Source organism: Vanellus vanellus (assembly GCF_965231255.1).
Source record: "Vanellus vanellus genome assembly, chromosome: 14".
Classification (NCBI taxonomy): Eukaryota; Metazoa; Chordata; class Aves; order Charadriiformes; family Charadriidae; genus Vanellus; species Vanellus vanellus.
In genome coordinates, this window is record NC_138919.1 from 8,877,047 (window position 1) to 8,891,795 (window position 14,749).

Here is a 14,749-nt window from a genome sequence, read left to right on the forward strand (position 1 = left end):
TCCAATGCTTTAATATTTTATCAATATAATTCCATTGGCTTCAGTGAAATTCTGTCTAATTTTACTTAAGCAGGATATTTTCCTGTGCTTCAGCTTCCCATTGTTCTTGCATTTTTATATTCATATCTATTTCTTGTACTAAGGCCCCTTATTATTTTAGAAAGGAATCAGCTGACTGATTTTATAATTGTTTTCTGCAGCTGGTTCCAACGCTACACATCTGTAGGACAGGTACAGTCTTTACTGTAGTAAAATTCCTTATGAAATCGACATCTCTCAAATTCCAAAACTTTCAAACTATATAACAGCTGCTGAATGCTTCTAGCATTATTTTAGTAGTCTAGGGAAATCACATGTGCACTATAAGAGATGAATGAACAAGTTCCTTAATTAGTTTCACACCTTTTTTTTTTTCAGTTGTACTAGGGGTGTGGGGGAGGACTGCCTTTGTTTCAGCTGCTTTTATTACCGTTTTCTTTTTGTGTACGATAATGACACTGTGGTTTTTTTAGGTTGACTTTTGACTGAATTGTGTAAGTATATTTATTTTGAACACAAGCTTTCTTCAACATGAGCAGGTAGGTTTATAGCATTTTGGTATTAATTCACAGCTTCACAAAGAAGAGAAAAAAGTTGAGATTGACAGTGGTGAGTATTTTTGCTGGGAGACAGCAAAATGCTGCTGTTAAATAGCGTGTAGAAATCCCAAGTAGGCAACACAGATAATAGTAAGCTTGAACAATGATAATTGATAACATCTTTAAAGTTCAGTGTTGTTACCATGAAGAAAGAAACCTTTAAACGCTTGCTGGCAATAGGTTCTGTTAAACAGAACACTTTTATGTGCCACTTCAGGTTGTCTTCAGATTATTTTTTTTTAATGGAAGAGGGATTCTAATGAGATGTGTCTCTGACTTCTGCCTTATGCACCCACATTCTTTATCACTGACCAAAGAGTAAAAAACAACGCTTAGCGCCTCAGAAATCAACGCATGTAGTTCCTTTACTGTCTTGAAAAAAACAGGCCTAAAACAAGAATGCACACAGATACTTACAAGGTATCTTCTAAAGGTATTGTCTGAAGGAGGTAGCTTTCTTTGGAAAACTTTAGTCTAACTTTCCTGCATACCTGCATGGGTAATATTTATCTGCTTCACAGGAACAGTACAAAGTAATTTTTTTAAAATTCACTAAGCGTTTTCAATGAAAATTATTAAACCCGTGCAAAGTATGAGTCACGCAGTCCTGCTCTATTTATTACTGTAATGTATATCCTACAACTGATACTTATTTGGTATGACATGGTCCTATTTGTAAAAACTGAAGAATGGGCTTAAAGAGGGAAATGTTGATCTAAAAGGAACAAAAGAGATAAGAAGATATGTCTAGAATGGGTATACACACTGCTTACAACATTGCTTCTCTATGCCCACCATTGCTATGCCCAAATATGATTTCTAAATTCCAGGGAAAATGTACTGAAGTTGTCAACACAACAACCACGTAAGTTAACACTCGACAGTAAGAATACTTTCTCTGGTGCAGTTGATGCAGACATGATTTCATCCCTGAAACTTACGAATTTCACTTCTGAAATGTAAAGTGACACCCTTAAAGAACCTTCTGGAAAGATGACTAGTTCTATAACTCAGATCCTTCTGAGGTTCAAAAGGAAGTCTGAAATTAAACTTTAGGATTCTGTGCTCTACTAAAGCAAAGAAAAATATATTATTGATAATTTACAGGTAAGTTACATTCCAAAAGATACTATTATGCAACAGGTATGATTAATCTTTTCTAGAAAACCAGATGGCTCTCAAAATACCGCTCAAGAATTTTTTCAAACAACTGTCTTAAATAACTCACTTAAGTCTAATGTAGCCTGGACTGGTCTGAATCTGTTCAGGATGGCCTGATGAAACAAAGAGGTATAGGTTCATGATGTGGACCTATGTTTTCCTTTCCAGCTCATAGTATCTTTCTGGACAATCTAAAAAAAAAAAAAAAAAAAGAATACCATTCCAGTGAAATGTGAGATACACATTCTGTTTCTAAATTTGAAACTTATGATTAAAATCAATGTTACTTTTCTCAAGCAGATTAAGAAGCTAACATTTGTGGAGAAGTAACAGAAGTAACACATAGCTGCTGCTCTTACTGAGAGTGTCTCTGGTAATACAAAGGAGCTGAGAGGGGCCGTGGAAGCAAGTAGACAATGGTAAGTTTGTACATTTTTATGTCCTCCAGGCAATGCACATTATTCCCCTTTCTGTAACCCTCTGCACACATTTTGACAAACTACAGACAGTAGTTTTGAAGAAATTGCATAGACTATAATAAAATAACATTTTATTAAAAAAACAAAAACAAAACCAAAAACAAACAGAGATTTCAAGGCATACTGTAAACTCAGTGCCGTTCCGTGGAACATTTTTAAGGTAATCTATTGATGCTACACAAGTAGCTTTACCTTGAGGCAGAGATGCTTCCCAGTAGATGTAACCCAAATATAGGACTTCTTGGAAAAATATTAAAGGAGTGTAAGACTTGACATTACTTTGTGAGACAATTAACAATTAAAGGAACTACAGGATATAACTCCTACTGCAAATAGTATTATTAGAGTCTTCACAGCTACTTTACTTATTGCTATTAAATTCTTTCTTCTCTTTTCCTAGCCCAGAAGAAGGGCATCTGTTTTTACTTATTGGCAATGGCTTTTCTTGTGTATGCAAAATACCTCTCTCTCCAAAACAGCGTGCTGTCATTGTACTTTAATACATCTGCTGTATGATACACAGAAGTGTTAATATTGTGATTCCTAAAATATTTTGTTACTCAAATGTAATGAGCTGTATTCTAGATCAGACTATTTTGTCACAAAGACAATTCATGTCTAATTAGTAAGACTGATCTGTAGGTCACCAAAGATGTGGTTAGATTATGTACAGCTAAGCTGATTAAATGTCTTGGTGTTAGTGAAAGGGATAGTCCTGCTCTTCACTCTATAGTATTCTGAAGCACAAGGAAGGGCTTTGAGGCTTACCTGACCACATGGCAAGCAGCTTTAATTTGTTAATCCAGTCAGTTCATAGAATTTTACTCCCTACGGCCTGGAAAAAAGGCCAGAAACAGAATAGAAAAAAAAGATAAACAGCTGCTTACCTAGTGGGGATGTGAAACTAAGTCCACCACGGAAGTACAAATTTGGTGAACTGATGCACCAATGTCTTCATTTTAAAAGTCCTGTCAAACTCTAAGTACAGGAGAAATTAATTTGTGTCTAATTATTTGATACCATGTATATGGTATTATAAGATACTGTGGCAGATATGCTTACACTCTCTATAACCACTTGGTCAGAAACAGTTTTCCTATGCGGCTAGTTAGAGTTCAAACACATTTATCATAAGACACAGAAGTAATTACTAAGAAGTCTCATCTATTCAATCAAACTCTAGGAAACCTCCCCTCAAGTAAAAGGCTAAATACAGCTCATTTCATCAGAGCTCTGGAGAATACTGCTGTCTCTTATAGTGATAATTTTCCTCCTACAGTTGGACTATTATTTCCTAAAGCTTACAGCCTTTAGAAATAAACAAATTCTTTTGATAGATGTGCCCCGAAATACAAATCCTTGATTATTAAGCAATACATTTTTCACACATGGGAAACTGGGGAGCAGTGATAGTAAAGGGTCTCTAATGTGTCATTCATGTAAACAACCACCATATGAGTCTTTTCTCCTTAGCTCTATATAGTTTTATTGATGTACATAATGACAAAACAGAGGCGACAAACAGTAGAAAAACTATGAGGAATTACATTGCCTTTATTTTCTGCACATCCTAACGTTCTTAAGTCCTACTTCTCAAGGGTCTGAAAGCAAACATATGATCAGAAGATCTTGACAAGCAATAATTCTCAGTGCCAGACCTTGCAACACATCTAAAACACACTTTATTTCAAAATCTGTGTCCTGTGGTTCACCTGCTGTTTTCACTGACCACATCACATTCCCCAGAACTTCTGAAGAGAAGTATCTATAGAGTATTTTTGAAATTACATTTTTGGGGGCTGTTTCTTATCTACCCATGCCTCTAAAAAGCATACTGCAAATATTTAGTCTTAAAGCAGAAATTAATCCAATGTAACTGTTTCTCAATTCACTAAAACACTGTGTTGTTCATTCTCAAAACCAAATCTTAAACTGTGCCAGAAAAAGATAACACGTTCAACAGAGGATCATTTGATGCAGTGGGCAGAAAATGTATTTGATAGTTATTATGTAGATGGGTGATGGCACTTGCAATAAAAAGATTTTGGGAAATGATGTGTTACAGGAGTAAGGAAGATGTTTTCTATCTTAAGATTCTTGTGCAACCTTCATTTTTGAGTAATTTTTATAGGATGAAGTTAATATTAAAAAAACTCAAACGTTTAAGCACTTTGTTGGGAGAAGTGTACTATACCAACTAGCTTTAATATGAGAGACGTAATACCTGAATTCAGAAGCTGTTTATAAAATAGAATATTGGATTCAACCAATGAAACAAAAAAAAAACCAGAAGCATTAACAATAAATTCATTAAGTGACATTAAGATAAGGATATTGTTACTTAGAAACTGTAGTTATGTTATCTTAATAACTTATCCACTGCCTTGTATAATACACATTAAATCCTCTAATTGGCACACTATTTTGTTATATGTAGACTGTGCACATACACCAAAGAAAAAAAAAAAGTCTGAGATGACTGGATACTGGTTCTCATACAGTGATATTTCCCTTTAGGGAATAATAAATATATGGCTTATTTACCAGTGAAGTTACATTTCAGCTTTTTTTCAGTTATGGGATTTACAGGGCTTGCACTGGCTTTCCACAGAGTTACATGTTGATACTAATAAATGCTTTCTCCTTGCCACTTGATTTTGCTCCAAAAGGATGACAGAAATTATAGAGATGTACAAAATGAGAAAGAATTTATCAAATATAATAATCAGTCATTTAACTGTAAATCCACAAAGCGTTGCCAAGGGAGGTATTTCTGCAGTCACATTACTGTAACTTAAGTTCAAAAACTCCTCAAGATATCCTCTAAGAATAATATAATTCAGACAAGCTAGGCTGGCCTGCTGGGGTTGACACCATTACAGAGAGTAATGGGAAATAAATTTAAGAAGAAAAGTGTCAACTGCAGAAACAACAGAAGAAAGAAAAGGAGAAACAATTCTCAGATTTGCTTCTAAAATGTTTCCGTTTGACTCAAGAGTGACACCCAGGGACAATTTATAAAGACCAGTATACTCTTATAATGTGATTATCGAAAACTGACAAACTCCTCTCTCAACTTCAAATCTGCACCTGGAAGCAGTAAAACATCTATTTGTTGTTTAGAAGAGTAATTTTAGCATACTGTCAATTCTACCCGGATATCAAACTACTGAACAGGATTTCAAGGAATCAATTTTTATTGGCAAAGGGAGTACAGATAGATACAGCACAGCACATAACAGGAGGCAGTATTTTGGAGCTGTATACACACACACTCTCTAGATTTACGACCTTCTATCATGTGAGCAAAAGGCCAAGAGTTACATGCTGCTTTGGCAGAATACAGGCATACCAAGCACTGAGCATCCAGCCAGAGCATTTCCTGACATGAACCCAAATTTGATGGTCAGTTTCCTTAAACATCTGGAGAAGCCTAAGACTTCCAGAAATCCTTGTCAGTGCGCATTTTTAACTTGTGTTAAATTGGTATTACTTATACAACAGAAATTAGTCACTTGGAAAAGGTAAGGAGAATTTTATATTTGAAAAAAATCTATTGTGAGTTTCAACATTGAAATAATAAAATGAAAACTCTGAACAGAACACCAAAGAAAGTAATACTGTTATGTCAATAATAAAACATAACAGTTGAAATTCATGTCTCAGAACAGTACTTAAGGTCTATTTACCACACATCGCTTCAACAACAAAGCTTTGTTCTAACACTGCTTTGTGTTTTCTCTGTTCATGCTTGTGCCAGCTTTTTTGCCTGACTGTACTTCAGAAATTCTGCTGGCATAATTACATAGCACTTATCAAGAGAAAGACAGTTTTCTGCTAGGACTATTACATTCCCTTCACAAACAACATTAGCTAGGCTGACAAAAGAATTCTTCTGGCTGTTGCTTCTACATTGGTCATTTTGTGCTGGCACAGCTCTTCTGGGTAGCGTGTGTAATTCTTTTTTCCACTCGCTAAGGCAACTAACCTACACTGTCAAGTCTTATAGTACAGGTTTGGACTGAGTCCTCTCCAATTCTCTAATGCTATTTACAGAAAAAATCCAAAGAAAAACGTCCCTTATAAATCACCTCATCACAACAATCCTAGTAATCTGTGAGATCAAAAAAAAACACCACTTTTTCTTCCCAAAAGTTACTGCCCTTCAAGGAACAGTAGTCTTACAGAAAGCTAACTCCTACAAAAGCATTAGAACTTTCTGAAACTGTTGTTTTCAGAAATCCATCTTTTGTTAAGAGTATGCTTTAACATTATGGCTGGGAAGAAATAAGCTGTTCTAGGAATAGGGTACACACTGCTAATAACAAAACGAAGGGGTTATTAAAGGATTCATCACGTTCATTAACTTTTACAAGCTGCACAGAGACCAATGCTCTTTTTAGACACAATATTGTTTAATGTCATCTGGGCACAGTGCAAAATCAAGAACAATGTGGATTTTGCCTGTTTGGTTCAGCACATTTTAATTAGACCACTGTTTTGAAGAGAGTGTTGAGTGTTGTTGCTGTTGCTACATCTGGTATTTCCAAAAAAGATTAAAGAAGAAAACAATTGAAGTGAAAAACGTTCCTCAAAAATAGTAATTAAAATAACAATAGTATAAACATTGTCAACTAAATCTCAGACAACTTCTGTATCCCCTACTATATTCAATGTTTACTTGGCTAGGAACCAACTTACGGAAAAGATTAAGTGCATGGCACAGAAAAGCAGTGTTAATAGACTATAAACCCTCTGGGGAAAGAAGATACCTTTTCATTTGTCTGACATTCCACATGTGCCAACACAGTTATGTAACTACTAAGAACAATGCATAAAACAGTAATTGTGCCAGCAAGTTTGGATTAAGCTAATAATTGTTAGAATGCCAGTGACATTTTTATGTTGGTGGAATAGTTTTTACAGAATGTAAACTTTTTTTCTTCATTTCTTAATGTAAGCACTTACAGTTTGTGTTATAAAATAATCTCAACATACTACTATTTTAGTGACTTTGCAGATGGACAAAACAAACTAAAACTAATCAGTGGTATAATGCCAACAGGAGTAATGGAGTTACAACAAAAATAAATATGCGTGAACACCTATGAATAATGTGAAGTGCTTGGCATACACGAGAGTCTAACAAGCATTTTTGTTCTGACAATTTTAACCAAATTCTCTAGCTGTTCAGTATTTGTGGTCAAGTTTAGGTACCACATAATAACTTTATTTCAAATTCCCATGTATAGCATCACAGTGCCAATAGATGCTCTCTCTCAAGATGGGAGGGAAATTGTAATTGAGTTAGCCATCCCTATTCCAGAATAATTCCCCATGCAAATTGCCTTCTCTGAAATAAAAATACTGCCAGAGAACCATTCCGGAGTAATTAGTCCTATTTAGAAACAAGCTCACTATTTCATTCTCACCATTTCATAATGAAGTAATTATTTTCTGCAACAATGTCAACATGTTAACTAGCTATAGAAGAACAGCTTTAAAAATCCCATGACACTGTTTTTCTTTCTTCATAACAGTAATACCATTTGGCTTTAGTCATTACCAAAACTAAAATCTTAAGGGATCTCTAATGAAAAAATGCTCCCTCAACTGGAATTCTGGAGAATTAAGACAGGGAAGAGAAAGCATGTGAAAACTCAAACATGGAAGTAGTTTTCTGTTCCCACCTCCCTGGAGACAGACAGACAGCATGTAAAACTTTCCATATGAAACATAAGTGTCATAAAAATCTTACCACGTGTATAAGGCAGGAGATCTGGCCTAGAGAAGTTATGGAACCCAACAGTGGAGGTGGCAACTTTGAGCTTCTCCATGTCAGGGAGTCACTGCAACAAGAAAGGATGTGAATAAACAGCATGTTACGTACCCTGCATTACCACCCTGTATTGATATTTTCAGTGCTAAGTTCAACATTTTCATTATCTCACAAAAACATTCTTTATTAACACAGTCTAGAAAAATTATGAGGTACAGCTGAATTCTGTTTGATAGTGGGGACTCGCCTTGTGCATCTGTGTTAGACTGTAAATCTCACTTTAAATGCTAGCCACCTGCATTTTTTTACCTTTATATCAAGCTACAATTTGATGGTATCCAGAATTGCAAATTCTCTCTATTACTTGTCTCCTGCTAGAACAATACTAGCTTATAGCCAGTGGAAGAACATCTCCTGAAGATCTGGCACTTAAAAGTTATCATTGTTGCTCAGTCAACTCAGCATCCCAGCCCCTGAGATCCTCAAATTTGTCTTAGGGAGCTGAAATATCCTGTTTCCATTTATCACTTCCAGAGAATCTACATGTTTTAGCCTTGTAATATTTACTCTCCACATAGAACAGATGTATAAGTGAAAACAAATTTACTCTAACAAAATAGAAGGCTATTTTTCTAATCAGAATTTTGCTAATCAAGATGAAAACATAAGAACAGTTGAACAGAGGTCTGCATTGTACTTAACAGGATCTATTTTCAGCTGCTTCAGTATCTTAACTGACATGATGCCTCCTCCCCCCAATCCTACACCTGGCTTTCAGTTCTCTAAAGCCACACAGTCTCTGCCTTTCTTCAAAATAGATTCCCCCCATCTCTAACCTTTCCAATCCTAACTCAGTCACTGTACACATCCTTAAAGTGATCTCATTCTTCCCTTCCTTAGATGTGCATTCTTTGCTCAGCACATTCCTTCCACATAAAGCAATCCTTCTGCTATTTATATTTTCAACTGTTATAAGGTTTAGAAACTAAGTATTGATTCTTCACAATGTGCACACTTAAACACCTGTCTTTCATTGAATCATAGAATGGTTTAGGTTGGAAAGGACCTTGAAGATCATCAAGTTCCAACCCCCCTGCCATAGGCAAGGACACCTCCCACTAGAACAGGTTGCCCAAGGCCACGTCCAGCCTGGCCTTGAACACCTCTAGGGATGGGGCCTCAACAACCTCTCTGGGCAACCTGTTCCAATGCCTCACCACCCTCAAAGTGAAAAATTTCTTCCTAATGTTTAATCTGAACCTGCCCTCTTCCAGTTTAAAGCCATTCCCCCTCATCCTGTCGCTACATGCCCTAGTAAAAAGTCCTTCCCCAGCTCTCCTGTAGGCCCCCTTTAGGTACTGGAAGGCTGCAATAAGATCTCCACGGAGTCTTCTCTTCTCCAGGCTGAACAGCCCCAACTCTCTCAGCCTCTCCTCATAGGAGCGGTGCTCCAGCCCTTGGATCATCCTTGTGGCTCTCCTCTGGACGTGTACCAGCAGGTCTATGTCCTTCTTATGTTGGGGACTCCAGAGCTGGATGCAGTACTCCAGGTGGGGTCTCACAAGAGTGGAGTAGAGGGGCAGAATCACCTCCTTTGACCTGCTGGCCACACTTCTGATGCAGCCCAGGATATGGATGGCCTACTTACCTAAACCGCCCTTCCCTTACTACTTATCAGTCTGGAGGCTCATGGTATCAAGAACACAGATGAAATTCCGTCTAAGGAGTAACCCGCAATGACTGTGCATTCAAAGAGAGGCACCTTGAACAAAGAACTAGGTAGCACCCAACTTACAGATTTTTCAAATCTGAATAACAGGCTAACTAATCAATAGATCAAACAGCTGAGAACTCTAAGCCTCCAATTAAGGTCACCTGAAAAAAAGGGAAGGCACTTTTGAAAAAGATGACCTTTGAGTCTTTATTTCTAGAGATATAAGAGCAAGAAAGGTTGTGTATACATACAAAAGTGAGAGATGCATTGGGAACTAATGAGTTGAGCTCACAAAGTATTTGAGAGGTAAGGAGATAGACACAGAGAATTATAAACTGGCATTTTAGTGGATTGATCCATGTATTTCTTTTGCTATCTAAAGTAAAAACAATTCATTTTATGCCTTTTTTGAAGCCTGCATTATGTGCTTTAACTGCTCCAAAAGAAAGGCTGGATTGGAGACCTCAAAAAGAGGAATCCAACTCAGGAGTACTCATCACCAATCCACAACTAAATGTGTAAGAGTTAAGTTGCTAATTCCGTTAAGGGTGCCCCTCTGCAAGCTTGGAGTAATTCTACAACAGGACTGTGGAAGAGAGCTTATGCTGTAGTGCTACATTTGGAAAACCAAAGAAGACTTTTATTTTAATCTCTTCCAATCAAATAGCTTAAAATACATTAATGTGAGTCAACACACATGCAGCAATTATGTGAGTGTCCAGCAGAGGGAGAGTAATAGGTCAGAAACAGCATTTGTTAAATAGCAGGGTTAGAAAAAAACAATCAGTGAAAACATGTTTCCGGGTCAAGATATTTTAGTTTAGATTAAACGTGATCTTGTGCAAATATAAAAGACTTTTTGTAATTCACTTACACTTCCAGGAACACCAGCAAATCTTAAGATAGATTTGGCTCTTGAAAAAGCCATGCTGCCAAAACATAGTGTGTTTTTTGCTCTCAGCTACCTCTCCACAAACTACCTGGAAAGAGAATTTTCCAGAGTTTAAAAATATTAATTTATAATCTTCTCACACCTAATCAAACTTAAACTAGTTCAGTATTTTCAGTTCTGTGTCTAGGCCTCATTATTACGATGAAAGGTATTTAGAAAAATTCTTTCATGGCCTTCCTTCAAGAGAGGTATATCACTTGTACTTAGGCACAGCCTTAATCCATGTTTTCTGAAGAAGCTTTCTGGACTCATTTAACTCCACCTGCTTCTTCTAAGTAATGCTAAACTTAATTTCTAGAATGTCTTTTTCTTTCACGTAAGACCTATGCTTCTAAAATGGCACTTTCACAGCTAAGCAGTTTCCTATATTTTTCTTTTGATAATCTACCTTGTGACTCTTGTCTTTTCTTCCTCCTGGGTAAATAACTTGTTCTTTTGGCTTTGTTTTTTTAAAGGCCCATTCTGACTTCAAAGCAATTCTAAGTATCAGGCTACGCATTTAAGTGCTTAACTAATGTATGTATTTTAATAACTTTAAATTTCAGGGCATGGCTCACAGTGAGTCAGTTGGATTTCAGCTTGCTGCCACACCAGAAAGGGAAGTCTTCTGTCTTTCCTGCTCCTCCCAATCTCAGCCAAATGCTTTCTTTTCCATTTTGCAGCAGCTCAGGAACTTATCTGATCTCAGGGTAAAGCGAGTCAATTCACTCATAACCCAGTACCCTAAAACCCCTCTTCTTCCTTCTTAGACTGCTGCTATTTTATGGAGTTTAATAAGCTTACCAGTTGTCAACTGCTTGAAGCTGTTAACCTGTTTGAAGCCTTCTAGTGAAATATATCTTTCTTTTCTGCTTCAGTTCACGTAACTAAAACATTGGTATTCCATAGGTATACCTGCTAGGGTGTAAAGTGCTCGTGAGAACCTTGGATGAAAGTTACTAGCAAAGTACAGGATATTATTCCTAATATCACACGAATGAGGATGTCCGTTTCACTGCTATAAGATTGACTTATCACAGGCTGCAAACCAGTGGTGAGGATACCTTGAGATAGTTTAACATGTAAATAGCTTGCTCTCACTAAAGAAGAAGTTCTGCTCACAATTCTTACTTTATACCAGCTCTGCATTTGTTAAACACCGCTTAAGAGTTGATTCGTACAAGTAACCCAGGAGGAAAAAGAAAGTGCATTGTTCTGTTGCTAAATTTAATGAGATAAACTGACTCAGCAAAGGGTCTAACAAGAGCTAGAAGGCAGCACAAGGAGAGGTAGAGCTGCGACTGTGGGGGAGCCAGTTTCTCTGCACCCCAATCCCCATGTGTAAACCCTGTGGTGGTCCAGCCTCTTCTTTTCTAAGCAGTGCTTTGATAATTTAAGTCCATCATGATGTGATGATGGATTTATATGGGTGGTTCTCAATAAGAAAAGCTTTTTAGTATTTATTAAATGAAGAGCTAGTATATTTATTCTAAACATTTTGGTGCAAAAGAGATTTAAACAAGAAAAGCTTTTATAATGCTTTAAAACTTCAAGAGAACATGACCATTCACATTCCTGTAGATATTTTGCCAGTAAAATTATCATGATTCCACTTCAGTTTTGTTTTGAGTACCAGCTGTTCATAAGTGGAAAAACAAACTACTAGCCCTGATAAAAATTTGGTGTTTGAGTTTACACAATTCCTAGGTGTGACATAGCCTGCAAAACAGGTTTGTACACTCTGAAGGACATCTGTCATCTTCTGAAATTCTGTACACTAATTGTTTATATCCTAGCAAGTACCTAGGGAATAAGTACCTGTCAAGGAAGGAAGGAATGTTGAATAGCACAAGTAATTATTTTCCTCTGAAATCAGTGGTAACATACACTTCCATACCTCTGATCAAACAAATATTTGGCCCCACTCCCCACCCCACCCCCCAAAAAAATTATCACAACTCAGTACTTTCAGAGCTGGCAGAATGAAGCTCCATTTCAAAAGCCTTCAAGAAGCCTGTCTAAGGATTGTCAAAGTGTATGTAAGAATTGCTGCCTACATGTTCTGTGTGCTGGTAATCTTAAGGTAAGTCTTAATTGCTCTGAAAATATAGTACCTGCCTCCAGTTACAGTACCTGCCTTTCCTGACTTGTAGGCTGTGTCAAGGCTCAAACAAAACCAAACTTGCAATGCAGCATTGCAGTCATTATAAACCTGAACTATAAATGCTCATAATGACGGTAAAAAGTGTACAATAACAAGTCACTCTGTCAGCAGAATTCATAAAGCTTGGTTTCCACTGGATTTTTATCTATTATTCAACAGCAGTAACCCATGCACTCCTTTGTTTCAGATGTTGTTACCTTGTTTCCATACTAAATGAAATGTATCAGATACCTACTGGTTAATAAATGTCACATAACAAGCAAAGGTTAGTATTAAAAAACAACAACCAACCAACTCAACAAACAAACAAAAAACCCAACCAACAAACCTCTAGTAAGTGTAGACTGCTATATTGAGGTGTTCATTATTATACTACCTGCTTAGGAAACTTTTCTTATTCCTGTAGCTCTCCTTCTAACTGCTTCCTCCCCTGCTCTGATAAAAGGATCATATCCTACTACTGCTTCTATCCCAGTCCTCAGTGGGACTGCATATGACTTTTTTTTTTTTTTTTTAAACAGAAACATGATTGTCACATAGCTGAGAAACTTACTTGTAGTTTAACAAAATTCTAAATATTACAACAGGAATGCAGGTGAGAATCTTCCTTAATTTTACTCAACTTTGAACAATAGAGGCCCTGGCAATGTGTGTCCTAAAACTGGAAAGGAGATCTGCACCAGAGAATAACCAGAGAGCGGCTTTCACGAGGTCTTTAAAATTCATTCTTTAGGCTCTGCTGAGGGTAAGCTCTTGGTGCTTGAAGGAAAGACTTCCACTTAGCAGAGGTGTATAGTCTTTCATTGTGAGTTACATGTTTTTATTTCAAAATTACCTGTGGTGTTGATGGGGATTTAAAAAAAAAAAACAACAACTTTTATAAGTGCTACCCTGTACACTAGTGTTTTCCCTGAATATGATCAGCTGGAAGCACATTTAACACACATGTATTACCTGCCATGTAGCATTTTCTGCTTGTCAGGGGCACACATGTTGCTGGTGGCGTGTAGCCAGAAGCCATCTGGTTCCTGTGTCAGGATTGTGTTACGTAAATGCCACTTTGGGGGAATTTGTGTAGTTCTCCAACCAAAACTGCACCAGATTTTCTACTGAATGGAGATCTTCACATTTTAGTTCTAAGCCCGTCTGCTTTCAAAACAACTCTGTAATCTGCCCTACAGTGTTCTAATATAAATAATACTTTACTTCAAGCAATATTTTGGGGTGTGTTTGTTTTGGTGTTTGTTTTTTTTTTTTTTTTTTCATAAGTACTAATAGTCCAACTAGTCAAGGGCCTCAGTACTTGACAAGTCCTACTGATTTGGCTTAACTGTGAGGGATTTAATTATTTATTTTAAATAATACCCAAGTCAAAGTGTGCTGTAGAATTGCCAAATTTGGAACTTTTAATGCAGCCAGTCAACACATGGCTGGACACGTATGGAAACGTTTGCTCTCACCTCGCGTGAGAGCACGCGTGCTCCAAAATCTTCATTTGGGAGGTTTACTGACCCCACACCAATGCCCTCACTGTGCTGTCACTCCGCACCGACGCTTTCTAGGACTAAGTAGGTAAAACTTTGCACAGATTAACACTAAAACGAGCACGTCTTCACCTGACTTCAGCCGCCGAGTCCTTGAGGGAGGCGGGAATCCAGTGAGGTGACACCCCCCGCCGGGCCGACTCTCCTCGGTTGGCGGCCCCGGGGTTTCACCGGGACACGTTCATCTTCCCCCGGCGAGGCAGCTGCCCCTTCTCATCTGAAACCACCCTGGCGTGGGCTGAGGGAACGGGGAGCTGCCATCCGGCGGCGCTGCCTCCTCGCAGCCTTTGCGAACTGCATTTCCCAGAGAGCTGGGGGCAAGACGCGAGCGTGGCCTGA